This window comes from Rosa rugosa, chromosome 6 (genome assembly GCF_958449725.1).
Source record: "Rosa rugosa chromosome 6, drRosRugo1.1, whole genome shotgun sequence".
Taxonomy (NCBI): Eukaryota; Viridiplantae; Streptophyta; class Magnoliopsida; order Rosales; family Rosaceae; genus Rosa; species Rosa rugosa.
Genome location: NC_084825.1, coordinates 44,546,539 through 44,565,122, shown reverse-complemented (window position 1 = coordinate 44,565,122; position 18,584 = coordinate 44,546,539). Strand labels below are relative to the sequence as shown.

The 18,584-nt window shown below is 40.0% G+C and overlaps 2 pseudogenes; one reads left to right on the top strand and one right to left on the bottom strand.

Moving 5' to 3' along the window:
* The first annotated feature begins 6,656 nt into the window (after window positions 1-6,656).
* On the top strand, window positions 6,657-8,630 carry LOC133718854 (L-type lectin-domain containing receptor kinase IX.1-like; annotated as a pseudogene).
* A 357-nt stretch (window positions 8,631-8,987) lies between these two features.
* LOC133716846 (disease resistance protein RUN1-like) lies at window positions 8,988-12,786 on the bottom strand (annotated as a pseudogene).
* Between the last annotated feature and the right edge of the window lie 5,798 nt (window positions 12,787-18,584).

Sequence of the window (18,584 nt, the reverse complement as noted above, 5' to 3'; positions counted from 1 at the left end):
AAGTCAATGTTGGACGAATTACGAGGTTTAATGAGATCATCAATATTACGTCGGTAGCTGAAAAGCACGACAACATCCTCGTAAAGAATTATAATTCAAGGCCCATTGAAACCAAGAGCGTTCGTGAGGCGAATTATAATGCACCCAAAAGAGGGCGCAAAGAGCGGTACCCTAATAACAGGGGACATGAAGGACATATGGGTCCATATAATCGCCCCAATAAAGAAGGAAACCGCAACTTTAGAGCGGACACACGTGGTGGCAATTCCACACGTAGGAGAGGTGGATATGGCAACACCATGGGCCGTCGAGGTCGCACCATGAGACATGGTGGTAACAACAACCCTCCTAGGCAATATCCACAACTTGCACAACCTGCACCTCAAATGGAGGGATATAACCACAATGACATGTGTCATCGATGTGGATCAATTGAGCATTGGTTCAAGCAATGCCATGCAAGTACCCAACTAGCTGCAAGCTACAAGGAGTATAGGCAATTGAGAGAGCAAGAAACCAATCTTGCTGAAGATGAAGATATAAATCTTGCTGAAGGTAAAGATATCAATCTTGCTGAAGATGAAGATGGTGAAGATATCACTCTCACCACTGAGGACTTCAAAGCTGCAGATAAAGAGCACGAGGATGCCGCAGACTTTGATTAGAATAGTCCTTTCTATTTTCCAAGAATGGCAAATGTGCCTTAGTCAAATGACAATTGTATTAAAACTTTTTCTCATGTGGCGCATCCAATGTAGTATGATGTCTAGGAAAGTAATTGAGATCGGGGTACTTAAGCGAGCCTCGCTCCACCAACATCTCTCTACTTTCCTGGTCATATTTCATTGGAGTTACCAAACGGATTGAGTAACTACAATTTGTCTAAAGTTTGATTTTATTATGGAATAGACTTTGGAAAACTTTGATGTAATCATTGGCTATTTTCCTTATTAATAAAGTGTCGCATTATTATTCAATGTCATGGACATGTGTTAAATTCCGAACTTTATATAAAGAGCCAATAGTTTTCATGTGAAAACACATTGTGAGAATGGACAAGAGTTCCTTTGCATCACCTCTAATGACTACGGACATAAAACGAGTATTAGAGAAACTTATGTGTCGCTCTAGTGGGTTGCATGCAACCACTATTCAAGTCATTGAATCAAACCATGTCATAAGAGACGACTTATGGGATTCTGACACATATAGGTTTTGGCAAGAACGTTTGAGATATCCAGGTTGTGATATGATGCTCCGTATATTAAAGACTTCACACGGACATCCATTCTTCACAACGAAAAGAAGTACGAACCAAAGATTGGTCCAAAGAGTTACTTCTAAAAGATATCATTCGTTTTGCAAAGCTTGCTATTTTAGCAAAAATAGGATTGAGACCATCCTATGCAAAGGACACTAAAGAAAATATGCCATTCTTGCAAAGAATTCAAGGTGATATTTGTGGACCTATTCAACCAACTTGCGGACGTTTAAATATCTCATGATGTTGGTTGACACGCAAACACACTAATCACGTGTTGTGCCATTGTCCATCTATAAAAGCTGCTTATGCTATACTCATAGCACATATAATATGACAACGGGCTCACTCCTCGGATCATCCTATTTAGTCATTTGGATTTTGACTATGCTAGTGAGTATACATCGAAGATTTTCGATGGTTATTGCAAAGGGAGTGATGTTGGACATCACATTCCCATATACACACCTAAATGGTCTCGTGGAAATAACTACGATGGTAGTTCAGACATTGGCGATGCGCACCAATCTCTTTATATCCGCTTGGGGTGATGCAATATCGCATACAACTATGCTAATTCCTCTATGACCTACCCCCACTCAATGTATCCCTGCGTTACAGCTAGTGACTGGGTACAAATATTTTGTACTTACGCACATTCGAGTGAGTCATTTATGTGCCAATGTGAGCCATTTATGTGCCAATTGCGCCGCCACAGCGCCTATGGTAGGTCCTTAAAAACAAGTGAGCAACTTAGTTGGAATTGAGACTCCAACAATCGTCCGCCACTTAATGCCCTTGCAAGGCGATCTCCTTACCGTTTGATTTACGGATGTCACTTTGATGAGACAGTCTTCCCGTCGTTAGGGGGAGATAAGAACACAAACTGTTCAGCAGGAACGACAGGAAATGTCGTAGTCTGTCCCCACTATGTCTCATCTCGATTCCTATTAAAGTGACGAGATCACACACATTTGCTGCAAAAATACCTGCAAGGAAGGACGTCCCTATAAGAGGACGTAGCGCCACCCTACACAGAGGTAGGCAAGGCGCCAACGCCATAGAAAGTGGCACTCTGGCGTTACAGGCCATGACCCCAGCTAGGATGCGTGGGAAGCCCGTGGATTCGAAGGATATTTTGGCATCCTTAGATCATCGACACTCAACATCCGTCTCATGAGTATCTTCTGGATTATGGTTATCGTTGGGGGACGCCTCAACGTCAGAACCTATTCCTGAGAATATAGAGCTCTATGAAAATTACACTAGTGTACATGAGACATGGAATAGAAACTCCATCATAATTGATGATGTAGTTGCGCATTCTGTTGCGCATGAGTTTGTTGAGACCGATGATATCGAACCACGCTCCGTTGAAGCATGAATACCAACGTAGAGAAATTTAGCCTAAATGGAAAGATGCGATCCAGATTAAACGAAGAGGAAGGTCTTTGAGCCAGTGATGCCAACACCTCCTTACATAAAACCTATTGATTAATGGGTCTTCGTTAGAAAGCGTGTTGAGAAAACGAGATGGCAATCTCGCCTTATGGCGCAAGGCTTCTCACAAAACGCCCTGGAATTGACTACGATGAGACATATTCTCACGTAATGGATGACATTACATCCACTACCCTGTCAGTTTGGTAGTTTCCAAATAACTGAACATGCAGCTTATAAATATGGTCACTACGTATCTCTATGGGGATCTAGATACGGAATATACATGAAAGTTCATAGTGAAACTTTATTTACCCAAATCAAGTGGCTCTAGACCACGGAGCGCGTTTGCAATAGAATTGAAACGCTCACTAAAGTGACTACTTGATTGGGAAGGGATATGCCCGTGCGTTTCCATAACAAGTTTCGGATTCTATCACGGTTTTCATGTTAAACATGATCTTCATTAGAAGCCCTTAAAGAGTTAAGGGAAACCATTAAACACTTGAAATCCGAGTTTGAGATAAAGGATTTTTGGGGAAACACGATTAAGCCTCGGTTTTTGAACTTGAGCACCGTGTTGATAGATGCTTAGGCATTTTGACAAGGTCAAGCCTTCAAGCACCCCATGATCATTCGTAGTCTTGATCCTGAAAAGGATCCTCTTCGTCTGAATGGATGATCGGACGAAGATGTGCTAGAGAGGCTGAAGTGCCTTACTCAAGTACAATAAAGCGCATTATTGTACTTAGCTCAATGCACAAGACTGGACATCTCACTTTGCCATAAACTTGTTAGCTAAAGGTATAGCTCTGCGCCAACGCGACGCCATTGGATTGGTGTAAAAGATATTTTTCGATACTTGAGATGTACGATCGATATGGACTTATTCTATCCCTATAAAAAGATGATGGATTCAGATCCATCACACACCAGAAATGTCGCCAAACACTGGCCTGCGTTTCCTATCCCTACCCCAAAAAGACATAAGTGTTTTTGGAAGGTTTTGCTGATATTGGGTATCTGTTGACCCATACAAAGGCCTTCCCAGACTGGTAAAGTGTTCACCATGGGTAAGACCGCGATATCTTGAAGATCTACAGAATAGACCTTAGTCGCTATATCTTCGAACAATGCAGAGATTATTGCTCTTCACGAAGTGGTTCGTGAATGTATATGGATTGGATCCATAGTTACGCATGTTCGAACAGTTGTGGTTTGAAGTCTACCACAGATGAGCCTACAAGCATTTAAGATAATGCTGCTTGTTTTGAAACAAATGAAGCAAGGTTGCATCAAAAGCGACAACATCAAGCATAAAATCAGCAACAACAGACTCTCCTCAAAGATCAATCAGAGGGGGAGATGTCTACATATATGGTCTCGAAACGTGAAGAGTGTGTTGTGCTCTTTTTCCCTTTCGACCGAGGTTATTTTTGTCCCACAGGGTTTTTATTACTCGGCAAAGTTTTTTAATGAGGCAACGAGAGAAGCACCACGTTTGGGAGACACAAAGGAGATGTTGAAATCAGGGGGAGTATCCAGAAGCATACCCACTTGACCATCGTGTACTCTTTTTTGTCCTTCGTCCAGGGTTATTTTGTCCCACTGGGTTTTGTTACCTGGCAAGGTTTTAACGAGGCACATCTTTAGCATGGTCGCCACACTTATACTACATCCTGAAGATGTTTTGATTCAACATATATGCTTTTGCTCATCTTTTCCCTTCGACCACGGGTTTTTCCCACTGGGTTTTCCGGGCAAGGTTTTGTTGCAGCAACTCTATTTGCATCCCTCTCGTAGACATATTACCTACTTATGATGCTGATAAGAAGACTCCACTTATCTCCGAAGCTGTGATATTACTACTCCACACTCAACGCGCGTTGTGCTCTTTTTCTCCTTCGACCAAGGTTGTTTTTTCCCACAGGGTTTTATTACTTGGCAAGGTTTTTAACGAGGCAACTTAGAAGCGCAAGGCCTAGACAATACTATTGACATGAAATATCCAAGGGGGAGTGTTGTAGTATATATGAGTCATAGTGTATGAGTCATGTTGTATGAGTCATAGTATGAGTCATAGTATAAATGTCTATATCATGTAATAGGTACTTGAGTGTATAAAGACTTGTATGACATGCTTTATCCCAAGAGGCAACAAGCATGGCAGATTGCATCATTGCAGCCCCATGTGTAGTAGCAGTTGTAAATCAAGCTTGAGTTTATCTTTGAGCTTTCACACTACAAATGTACTCCTATAAATACACTCCTTTGGGAGATGAATAACACAGATGAATCCTCATTCACTCAGAAACGTTACTCTCTCTATCTCTCTGTTAATTTTGCTTTTCCTTAAACAGTTTCTTAGTTTAACGAGCATCATTCTGTACAATTTATCCCAATAGTTGTGTTCTAGTGGTTTTTTTATTTCATTTTGTATTCCCCATGGTATGAGACTATGAGTCCATAATAAAGCCCAAGATCAGATTTTGGCTTAAAACAACCAGAATTTAGACTTTGACACAAAACTGCAAGTATACAGGGGTATTAGCAAGAGTTCTCACATACCGTAACACAGGTTCACTGTGCAGCTTTACTTATATGAGCCCCAGTTACTCTCAATCTGAAATGTATGGCTTAACTAATAAGTAGTAATCTAGTGATTGTAAGTCCGTAACTACACATATCTACAATATCTGAACTTGATAGTGTAACAGTACAGAACCATCTAAGAAAAGCAGATACCTCCCATACGTGTCTACAAACCATCAGTTTCGCAACGTGCGTGGAAGCTTAATACAAGATAAACAAAAGCTTCCATGACAGCTATCTTCCATGCAAAGTAAGCAAAACCTTAAAACAGACACCTAGTTCATATTACTGAGAGCCAATTAGACCAAGACAAAATGTAGCTGTGGTAGATAGAGAAACCGAAACCCATCCAAACTAAATAAATGAACTTGCAGATCTTAAAATGAAGCTTCCACAGGAACGCAATCAATATGAACTTGCAGTTACCTTTTTCTTATTGAAGTAACCTCAAGAGTTTGCCACAAGAGCCCACTCTCCTCCCCTGTTTGGATTTAAAGAAGCAGAATGTATCTGTCAATGCTTGCTTGTAGCAAAAGTCAAGTTCTACAAGTCTACAACTGCTGAGCATATCCTGCATATAACTCTTTTGCAATGCAAACTATATATACTGTATTGAAGAACAAGATTACTTCTCCATCCAATTTACCAAATAGATAACGAAATTTATCTGGTTTAGACTTTAGACAAAGCCATACAAATTCGTTCAATATTGGATTGACTGATGCTGATGTGGCAGTCTAATAGAAAATTATAGCAGACCATAGCAAAAAGCAATCATAATAGAGAATCCAACTCCGAAATGCTGCTTTTAATTCACAAGAAATCAGTTGTGTGGATGTCCTTAGATAAGACAGTATATAAGCCCCAATCAACTTGGACAAAAAGCCATAAAAAATCGTTTTGTTTTCTCTTTCCCTTCTTATAGTATCTCAAATGAAGTTGTTTCTATGAAAAGCAAAATCACCAGAATTGTAAAATTCATGGACGGAAGTTGCAATGAACCAAAATAACAGGGACTAAAGTCACTAAAATACAACTGGCTTTATAAAAAAAGAAACAAAACATGAAGCAATATATATCTGCACGTACAGAGTCGTCCAGTTTCCATATAGCTGTATCCTGCTAAACATTTGGAGTTATCATCCTTAGCCGGCGGACTTTTCTGATTCATTTTTCCTCTCTCTTTTAAGGTAGATGACAAGATCGAGTTTTGTTGTTTTAGTATTCCACAATAGACTATACTTTTTTTTGTCGTGGTTCTTACATTTTATATCTTTCTTGTAATGTCCGGCCTAACATATATCCCCAGCAGATAGTCTGCCAGTTTGCAACGATTATTTGCATTGATCGATTTATAGCAGATTCTTAGGTACATCTCTGCACAGATCATATATAGTTAATTTTCTGTCGAAAAGTTACAGTATGTTCTTGAACAGAAACAGGTTGGACACCTTGTGTACTCTTCATCACAACAAGATCTTTTTCATCAGTCTCATTTTCATCAATTTTTTCTCTCCCTCTGCTGATCCACCTTTCTTCAGTATAACTCAATTCGGCCTTGGTCCAAAGACTCCAAAAAACAACACAAATGACGCCACATCTTCTTTAACCAGGATTGACCAACTCTCCACAAGCCTTTTAGCATATCGTGCTGGACAAGGGACGTATGTGGAGCCTTTGATCATGCCGAGCTCATTTCCAGACTCCGGTGCTCCTTTAGCTTTACTAGATGATTACGACACACTAATGAGTGTATCGGAAGGAGTGGTTTTCACTCTCTGTTGTCTACAATTCAACAAAACCACTACTTTTGTAGTGTCCCAATTCCAAATTGTAACAGTTGAGTTTGGTATGACTTTCTCCAACAAGGGGTGGAATCCACCAGAGCCCCACATTGGGATAGATATAAATACAGTCTCATCGAATACTGGGAATCTCAGCAAGTTGTGGATAACTTGCAATGCTACTGGTGACAACGTCAGACTTGCCTTCTGGACATACGAGGAACTCCAGGTTTTTGTGGGTAAATCATCTCTTTCTTATCATATGGACTTGAAACAGGCTCTTCCCCAGCAAGTTAAAATTGGTTTTTCAGCTAGTACAGCAATGCCCCCCGAGGGACATGTTATAAATGATTGGGAACTCAATTCAACTTTGGTTTCTGATAAATGTACTAAAAATAATGTGAGACATACCTTGCTTATAGCCATCTTTGCAGCTTCTTTCTCCGTTTTGATACTTGCTGTGGCCATTTGTTTGATGGTGCTAAGGAAAACAATGAACAGGACCGTTGGACATGGAAGTTACACCAGAAATGTGTCATCCATAAATACAGATCTTGAGAGACTGATCTGGCCAAGAAGATTTGCTTATGAAGAACTAGCTGAAGCCACAAATGGCTTTGCAAACGAAACAAGGCTAGGCCAAGGAGGGTCGGGACAAGTTTACAAAGGAGTCATACACCATCTAGGCTGCGACGTTGCTATCAAGAGAATTTTTGCACAATTCGATCATAAGCACTATGAAAAAATCTTCATCAATGAAGTCAAAATCATTAGCCGCTTAATACATAGAAACGTGGTGCAATTCATTGGATGGTGTCACGAGCAAGACGAATGTTTACTTGTTTATGCATTCATGCCGAACAACAGTCTTGACACCCATCTATTTGGCTGTGGAGAAGCTTTGCCGTGGGATTTTAGGTACAAAATAGCTTTAGGCTTGGCCTCTGCCCTTCATTATCTACATGAAGATGCAGGACAGTGTGTGCTTCATAGGGACATAAAATCGGCTAATGTATTGTTGGACAACGATTTCAACACTAAGCTAGGTGACTTTGGGATTGCTAAGCTAGTGGATTCGCGGTGGAGCGCTCATGCAATGGAGGTGGTAGGTACTTTGGGCTACATTGCCCCAGAATATGCACTCTATGGGAAAGCGAGTAAAGAATCGGACATGTTTAGCTTTGGAGTTGTGGCCTTGGAAATTGCATGTGGAAGGAGAATTTACAAAGATGGAGAATATCATGTGCCACTATTTGAGTGGGTTTGGAAATTGTACATTTCAGGAAATCTTCTTGATGCAGCTGATGAGAGAATGAATATAAATTATCGTCAAAATGAGATGGAATGTCTTTTGATTGTGGGATTATGGTGTACTCACCCCAACCACAAGGAAAGGCCAAAAGCAGGACAAGTGATGAAGGTTCTTCAGCTTGAAGCACCCTTGCCAACACTTCCAGTTGACATGCATGAGCATAACTACAGTATAAATATCAGCTCGACCTAAGCGGCAAGGTGACTCTCCTTCACACCTATCTTTTAGCTTCTAGCATCAACACCGTGCGTCGTTAATACAGTAGTCATCAAGCTACACTATATCTGTATCAAATGCTTATTGATACCAAATGCTCATTTGAGGAAGTCGCTAATTTGGTCATGTTTTGAATGAAATATGAAAGATATATACCAAATGCTTATTGAGGAAGTCTCCAATTGGGGTAAATTATGAGACTGAACCACCTATGCACTACACAGAATCACCTACTTTGAGTCTTTCACTAATAGATATGCTCTTATTCAATGATCTTTATGGCCTAAATTAGGCATCGAATTTCAAATTCATGTTCTTCCACGTTTAGACTTTCATTTTTGCTTTGAGGCACTGGATGGTTAGAACAAGCGCAAATGAAGACGGTCTCTTCTAAAAAAAATTTCATTCTTCTGCAGAGAAATATTCGTCGTCAGAGCCACCACTTCCGCTTGTTGCCTCTCGTCTTCCCTTAACGATGACACCACCTTGCTCATATGCTGATTTGCCAAAATCAAAATCCATAGTCTTGTAAAGAGAAACGCTGCTCTTGGTTTGGTTCATTTTACTAATCAGCTCTTCCATGTCATGCTTGTACAGTGCACGCGCCCCACATTTCTTTACCTTTATGCCTCTGTTGTTTCCTACAGCTCGTTTGATTTCGAAGTCAAACTTAACCTGCTGATTGCATGTGTCCTCTAGACAATTCTGAGGTTTTAATAAATGACGGCCTAAAACAACTACGAAAAGGTGATCTGAAACAATTGGTTTTACGCTGTAACCAACACTTGTCAAGCGAGAACAGTATTCATGCCATCCACACATAATTAAACTTTCATCAGGATCTAAAGTAGGGTCCTCAGGAACGGCAGACGGATTGTCGTGAGGTACAAGTAGAGCACATACAGCAACACCAATCCACTTGCTATTACATCCATACAAAGGAAACCTCTGAGTTACCGAGTCTCCCACACTTCGATTATTGAACCACTCCAAAATTTCACTTCCAGGAATTACGAAACGGAAAAACTCCAAAGAACAAGGGGTTTCCTGCACCATACCAACCATCATGAGAGAGAGAGAGAGAGAGAGAGAGAGAGAGAGAGAGAGAGAGAGAGTACCTCAAGCAACCGCTTTAGCACTGAATATAAGTAATAACTAGAATCTTGATTACCGACCGTGCTCGTGCAATTGGTGCAAACGAGCGAAAATTTTGATAATCTGCCTAAATCTGGAGGATCTGGAAACACTTCTAAGGAAGTACAATTATCCGATCTTAGATTTAAGTGTTTAATTAATGGAAGGTCTGGCAATTGTTGAAGCCTTTTGCAATTCTGCACATTAAAATATCGGAGCTTAGAAAGCAAATGAATGCTTGCAGGAAGGCTGACAAAATTGTTTCCTCCGAGATTCAGGTACTCTAAGGAAGACAGAGAACCAATATCATTGGGAATTTCTCCTTCACTGAGATTACAGTCCTTCAGATTTAATGTCGTCAATGAAGACAAATGCCTCAAGGAAGCTAACAGAGGAATCAAAGGGTGAGGACTCTTTCTTAGAAATAAGCCAAAAGATGATATTCTGAGATTCTGCTGAAGAAAAAGACAGTAGGGCAGCTCTCTTGTAACAATTCCACTCAAATCAAGCTCCTCCAAACTCTCACTGAAGCGCTCAATTGATGAAGGCAGTTTCTCAACAGCAGTCCCACTTAAAGAAAGCTTTGATAATCGTTTCATTTGCCCCACAAATTCTGGAATCATTTTCAGTCTTGAGCAGCCAGATACATCAAATGTTTCAAGAGATTCCATTTCTACTTCACTTGGGAGACTCTTAATACTTTTGCAGTTTCTCAAATTCAAAATTTTGAGTCTATTGAGAAATGCAATGGATGGATGAATATCAACTAGATTCGTACAACCTTCAAGCCCTAAACTCTCAAGACCTTTCCCCACAAATTCTGGAATCATTTTCAGATTTGAGCAGCCAGATACATCAAATGTTTCAAGAGATTCCATTTCTAATTTACTTGGGAGACACTTAATACTTTTGCAGTCTCTAAAGTCCAAAATTTTAAGTCTCTTGAGAAATGCAATGGATGGATGAATCTCAACAAAATTCGCACAACCTTCAAGAACCAACTGTTCAAGGTTTTGAATACCTGCGAAATCCGGGATCCTTCTCAAGTCTATAGAGTAACTAAGATCGATATATTTCAACTTGCCCAGGTACTGTAGAAAACATGAAGAATGATAGAGGAATCAGCTTCCATGCAAGAACATTAAAATTTAATTATATTTGTGCAATATCAGATATTCAAAAACTTACTTTTATTCCATTCCAAAGGTGATCAATATTGCTATGAACCAAGCTAAGTTCAGTAAGCTCATCCGGTTGAAAACCTGGTGGGAGAGATTTTGAAGGATACCAACTCCATTTCAGAAATCTCAAGGCATTAGGAAGACATTTGGGGCCAAGAGAAAGCCTCAAATTATGAATGTAGAGCAGCTTCAGTTTACACATTTTAGAGAAGGCTTCAAGATTCCAATCTGCCTCTTCTAATTCTTCCAAGTGTAAGAATATGCCTTCGATGACTTCTGTTCCCTGTTATAACAAATAAGTCAATTTCAGGAATAAGTATTTTTCATGTTAAATGAAATGACAGTGCTATCCACGTCTGGTGATTCAATTTGTATAAAATCTTACCGTATTCTTTGTGAATACATGAAATATGTCTTTGCGAAGCCACAACCGACTGCGTCCACCAGGCTCTTCATAAGACTCTTGGCGAACAATTTCACATCCCATTTCTTGTATCAAATCATGTATACCTATTTGGTTGTGTGAGGAAATAGTTATGAGAGATTTCTCTGCAAGAACATCTATTGTAATACGATTGCAAAGGTCAGATATGTATAATTGTTCAATCATAAACTCGTTGCAATACAGCCTGCGGAAACATGCAATGTCCAGAAAAATTTTCCTCTCTGCCTCATCAAGTCCATCAAAACTTATTTTCAGTATTTCAAAAACTGTTCTGTTGGGAGTACTCCGTAGTTTTTCCAATGCAGAATTCCATGCATGTGGACTTCTTTTATACAAGAAAGACCCCAGAGTTTTGAGAGCTAAGGGAAGACCTCCAGCATAGATAACAAAACTATTAGACTGTTCTGCATAATCTTCATCTGGCTCATATTTCCTAAAGGCTTTCCAACTAAAGAGCTGCAGAGCTGTATCATCGTTTAATCCCTTCAACTCATATGGTTTTTCTATACCATGTGTGACTAGGATATGTCGATTTCTAGTTGTAATGATGATTCTACTCCTCAAACCAAACCAATTTTTTGTCCCACCAGGGTTTCCAGTTGCTCTACTTGATCCACATCGTCAAGAACTAGAAGAACTGCTTTATTACAGAAACATCTCTTAGTCATAGTGATTCCACTATAAACATCCCATACTTGTACATTTTCTTCCTTCAAGATTTGGGAAAGAATCTGCTTTTGTAGATAAACTAGACCGTGGGTTGCGGAAACCTCTCTGACATTAGCAAGAAAGATGCAAACTTCAAATTGATGAGAGAATTTCTCATAAACTAGTCTAGCAAGGGTTGTCTTACCCAACCCACCCATCCCCCATACCCCTATAAAGCGAACATCATTTGCTTCTTTATCTAAAAGAACATCTATTTCTTCAAGCTTAGTGTCCATTCCAACTAACTTCTCTGAGGAACCAAATAATGTGAGACTAGGATGCACTTTGCTCCACAATCCTTGCACAATCTCTCTCATAAGCTCTGTTTCATACCTACAAGAAAAAATAACAATTCCCATGCTGAATATATGAACACATCGAATATAGAGTTCACTTGTAAGATAGAACCAAACCGCAATATTAAAATTGCGTTCCATGCTGTTATAGAGTATTGAAATTCAAACATTAAAGTAAGTTACGTGTCATTTTGATCACTCACGTACTGAGGCTTACCTATAATCCTTTGACGCCCACCCAGAGAGATTAGCCACTTTGGTTAAAGCATCTCTCCACCCTTCCACCTCCTTACTATCTTCCCCAAACTTCTCTAAATGTTCATCGAACGCTTCAGCAAAGCTGCCCCTTTGATGTCTCACATGAGACGGCTCCACCTCATAAAAGATTGGTAGAATTGTCCCTCTTTCTACATACATGTTCATAACAGAGGGAGGATGTGAACGCACAGGGTACTTTTGCTTTTGCAATGGTGCCTAATTTTCAAAAGGGCCTGCCCGGGTAAAAAGCAAAAGCTATCAATCACTTTTCCTTGAAAAAATGTGAAAAGAGAAGTGCACTATCTCATAGTCTTTGATTCCTGGGTCCATTCCCACCATTAGCAAAGCCAATACATCTTACAATCCGTCGGAATTTTCTTTGTATTCCCTGTATGCATATGTTCAACAACCACACAATCAATCGTTTCAACCTTTGATTTAATATTCCTGTTCCTACCGCTCATTACTCATGATTCTATTCGTGATTTGTTCCCACTGAGGTCATATGACGAAACTAAAAAATCACGATGAAAATTTATTTTATGATTTTTCAAGGAATGAAAATAATGGAGAAGAGAAAAAAGGAGACGATGGGAAGATGAGGACTTTGACTTTGATGATATTATTCTTTGTATTTGATCTAGTCTATCAACCAATTTGGTCTGATACGATAGGAACAGAGTGATGCAAGTTATATGACCACTCATTAGGTCCATCGTAGAACTGGTTTATGGTTGTCTAGTTTTTTTTTTTCCTTTTCTTTTTTTCTTTTTTTTGCAAGGAAACACAATTCAAAGGATTACAACAAAAAGAATGACAAGTGACTATTTAAAAATGGGAAAATTTCGCAAACAGTACACCAAGTAAAGGCCACTAATAATTCTTATACATAAAGTTCCAAACCAAACATTTCGGTACACGAAATCTGAAACTCGACCCACTATCAGTACACGACGTCAAATTTTTACACCAAAATGTCCATTATGCCCTCAGTTCTTTTTTTTTTTAATAAATTTTTTTTATGTTATTTTTTTCCTTCGTTTTTTCTGTTATTTTTTTTTCATTCGTTTTTTCTGTTATTTTTTTTTTCTTCCTTCGTTTTTTTTTTCCTTCGTTTTTATCTTTCTTTTTTTTCACATGACTAAATATTGGCTGAGTTACAAATATAAGCTGTAGGACCATAAATCTCACCAATTGGAGGGCAAGGGCGGCGTTGGAAGCGAGGGAGTGAGCGTGGAGGTGAGGAAGGCGGCGTTGGAAGCGAGGGAGTGAGCCCAGAAGAAGGAAGAAGAAAGAGATAAAAACGAAGGAAAAAAAATAACAGAAAAAATGAAGGAAAAAAAAATAACAGAAAAATAAATTTATTAAAAAAAAAAAGAACTGAGGGCATAATGGACATTTTTGTGTCAAAAATTGACGTCGTGTACTGATAGTGGGTTGAGTTTCAGATTTCGTGTACCGAAATGTTTGGTTTAGAACTTTATGTATAAGAATTATTAGTGGCCTTTACTTGGTGTACTGTTTGCGAAATTTTCCCTTTAAAAATAATAAGGAATGACGGGAGAGCTTCTAATGAGGATCACTAAAATGAGGATTGCATAAGGACTTTCCAATTAACGGTTGAGAGACATACTTTTCAATTACATTATTGTAAATCAACTGTTAGATGTTTATGTATACATCATGAGTATATCACTTCTGAAATTTGTCTTCCAATATAATAAATGAAACCGGGCGTGGGGCTGAGCCTCCCAGCTAGGCTGGGTTCCAAACCCCTTTAAAAAAAAAAAGATACCAAGGTAGATCAAATTAATGGACGAACCAAATCTATCAAATCTAAACTGTTCATATTCATAAATGATAAATCACGATTATGAATGCTTATTTTTAAGGATTAAATACTTGTTACTCCTCAAACTTTTTCCTGAAAAACAGTTTACTCCCTCGCCTTTTAAATTAAACTGAATAGTCCTTATTCTCTTTATTATTATTATTATTTTTGAATAAAAGGGCTGGTGCGGCTGCCCTCAAGCCTCGATTAATGAAACTGTCGAATACAAAGGGGGGACATTGAGCTGATACCCCTGATTACAATAAGCATCTAGAATATTTTCTGAAATAATATCAGAAATCTCTACAATAGACTTGTATTCTAACAAGCACCAACTAGCAAAGAGTGCACAAATAGCTACTCCATTTGCTTTAACATAGCAGTGACATAGCGGAAAGATAACTCGATATGTACCCCTTGTACAACACAGCATAATTGCCTGCTTTAGCACAGCTTTCCTCCTATGTTGCCGCCGAAAAGTAAATCCGACGACACTTAGTCTCACCCTGCCACTAGGCTGGAACGTCCATTTGCCGAAGCAAATAACTCGCCACCGGCCTACACAGTACATGTAGGATATTATTGCTGGCATAAAGCCCTTGATAAATAAAAATAACAAAAAATAATAAAACAAAATATAAAAGGAGTGTGGGCCCAGAGCCCAAACCCAGGCCCAACACACACTTAGCCCAATCCAAAAGAACAGTAGACAACTGCCTCCTCGTCCCCGACCCGCAAGCCCAATCCACGCCGTCCATCCACCGGCGGCTGACCCGCCGCGCCGAGCGAACTCAGGCCTTCCCGCCGTCCCTCCGTCCTCCCCAACCCCCCAACTGGCCTCACCGCCACCCCCAGCCACCCCTCTCCACCGGACGGCTCCAAGTAACACAGACCAAATCGGGTCACCCCGATCCGATCTGAGTCCCTCAAAGCCCGCCCTCTCACCACCAGGCAAAGCCACTAGCCGCCATGGGGAGGCCGACCCCAGCCCGACCCATAAGCCTCTGCGCCCGATCTGCACTTTTCCGGCATGATCACCTTGCGGTTTGGAGAACGAAGCCACCGCGCCACCTTCTAATCGACTGGGTTTATTCCACGAACAACCATCTCCGGGCACTAGGTCCCCTTTACCCCGTCCGACGACGCCGCCACGAGGGCGTGCCGTCGGAGGGTTCTCTCGCTGCTGCTCTTGGCTCTCTAGGGTTCTCTCGCTCTTGTCTCCGTGGCCGAGTGGTATTATTTTTTAATCCTTATTCTAGGGTTTTCTCGCTGCTGCTCTTGGCTCTCTAGGGTCCTTATTCTCTTTAATTCTAGCACAACAGGTCTATAACATGTCTAAAATGACTATTCTACCCTCATTTCCTTTTTTGAAATCATTTCTCTCTTCTTTTTTTTTTTTTTTTTTCTCTTTTTTATCTTTTTATTTATTTATTTTTTATTTCTCTCTCTCTCTCTCCCCCTCCTTCTATTTCTTTTCTACGTTTGATGTTCTTCACTTCTTTGGAACTTTAGCTTTTCTCCTCTAGCAAAGTCTCTAGCTTTCGATGACCTCTTTTCCAGTAAGGTTCTTTGGTTGTGCCCCAAAATGTAAACAGAGCGTGTAAACACGTCGTAGATCTGAGCTTTGATGGCCATAAGAAGGGGCTTATTGGCGTCAGACTGATCATATCCTCTAAGCTCTTGCTCCGTCATATCCTCGACTTGGATTGAGCTTGGCGTCGTGGCGATCTTGGGATTGAAATACTTGTTCACCAATTCTGAATTAGCACTACTCACCACTGGAGGATTGTTGTAATCTTCGAGAGCCATAAACATTGTGGTAATATATCTGTAAACGACGACCATCATCCTAGCGATTGTGAACAACACTGCCGGTGATAGCCCCACGGTACACTGTTATCTCCTCCATCACCACCTCGTATATCCTCATCAATCAATTCTGATCTCTCTCTCTCTCTACCTCCCTCCCTCCCCCCCTCCAAACCCGAATTGGAGAATAAAAAAAACACCAATCTCTATTCTCCTCCCCTGAGCCCTCTCCCTCACTCTCTCAACAAACATAAATGAGTTCGTCGACTTAGAATCCCAAACATGTCAGCCCTCCCCTACTCCCCTCTCAGGTGTTGGACCTGCCGCTCTGTCCTCAACCCCTTCTCCACCGTCGAGTACGCCACCAAGATCTAGATCTACTTTCTGCTTCACCTGTAACCACTTCCCTCCCACTACGCCTCCATCTCCAATGAAAACCTCCCCGCCAAGCTCTTCCCCTAATACACCACCATCGAGTACGACTTATCGCTCGAGAAATCATCCACACTGCCGGTCTTCATCTTCGTCGTCAACACCTACACGATCGAGGAAGAGCTGTAGTTTCTCAAGTCAGCTCTGTCCCAAGTGCTGGGCTTATTGCTCAATCACTCCATCGCAGGGCTCATCATCAACAATAGGGAAGAGGGCCCTAGTCGTCGATTTCATCGGCGATGGGGATCGGGATTTGGTTGTTGACTTATTGGGAAGGAGAAAAGGAGGGATCAGATTTTGATCAACTTTTCAGGTTTTTGTTTTTAGTAGGAGAGAGAAGCAGAAAAAAAAAATTAAAAAAATCAGAGAGAGAGAGAGAACATAGAAAAAATAGAGAAAATTAATAAATAGAAAAAATAAGCGAGGTTATAATAGTCATTTTGGACCTATTCGGTGAGAATTAAAGAGAATAAGAACTATATTGTTTAATTTAAAAAGTGGGGGACTAAACTGTTTTATGGAGAAAAGTACAAAGAGTAACAAGTATTTAATCCTATTTTTAATTTGGTTGAAAAATTGCATAAATGATCTCACACATGAATATCTAAACAACGGTCGATTTGCGGAAATGTGATCGAAAAATGTGTCTAATAAAAAAGTCTTTATGAAGTTCTCATTTTAGTGGTTCTCATTAGAAACTCTCCCGTAATTTGTATTCGTTCGTTGGGATATCTCTCTACCATGCAAAACCAACAAATGGTTACCATTATTGCTTGAGATGCAAATAGAAAAGCTACTAAAATGGAGAAAAGGAGGGTACATAACACTTTAAGAAAGAGCATGGGGAAGGACATAAATGCCTTTAAAGAATGTTATTTAACAGTTTAATTTACGTCGTCAATAATGACAGATATATAAGCTAACTAACCAGTTAAAAAAAAAAGTTTGAGGTACCAAAATAGTAGTTTATAAACATGAGGTATTGAAATGCCGAATGGTCGTAAGTTTGGATATTGTTTGTGATATTTTCTCTAATTAATGGTAAGTACTATGTAAGGTATTGTTTTGATATAACAAAGTCCTCTGTACTTTTAGAGCAACTAAAGTCGGTATGAAATTACTACACCCTTGCCTTCATGTTATCTCATGTAATTTCTTTTTTTCTACCTTATGGAGGAAAGTTTAATCATTCTTTAGCTGGTTTATCATATCATTGTATCTGTCCATGTGGGGTGTAAACTTTTAAAAAATGAAATAATGGTTCCTAATTAAAAAATGGGCCGGAGACAAAGTAGTCCAACCGGCCTATTTGGGAGATTTCTTGAGATAAAATCTCTTTGAGGCGGATCTAGGTGAGGTGAAATTCCCTCAAGGATGTCCAGATGAGGTGAAATCCTCCCAAGGTGGATTTAGGTGAGGTGAAATCCCTTAAAGTAAATCTAGGTGAAATGAAATCATGTTCTACTCAAGAGACGGCTCAATCTATTTGAGGAACTCTGAGAAAGACAGATTCCCTCCAGGTGAAATCCTCTGGAGGTGGATTGATTTGGATAAGGCGGAACCGGTTAGTGGAATTAATTAGTCAGCTCGGTCGTATCCGTAGCAAGTGGGAAGCACTCCCCCACGTTGTCTTGAGAGTGGCGTAATGGATCCACTAACGGGCTTTGCGCACCACTACTCTCACTGGTCGAGATATCCGATCAAACTCACCTATAAATACTCAGTGAAGTGAACATTCAAGGTGAGCAATCAATTCTGTCTACACATATTACGATTTAAACACTTACTGACTTGAACATCGGAATATGTTTTATGGGTACCTCACTTTTCTTCCGATTTGATTTGCTCACACCTCCAAATTTCATGGGTATGAAGACATTGACCG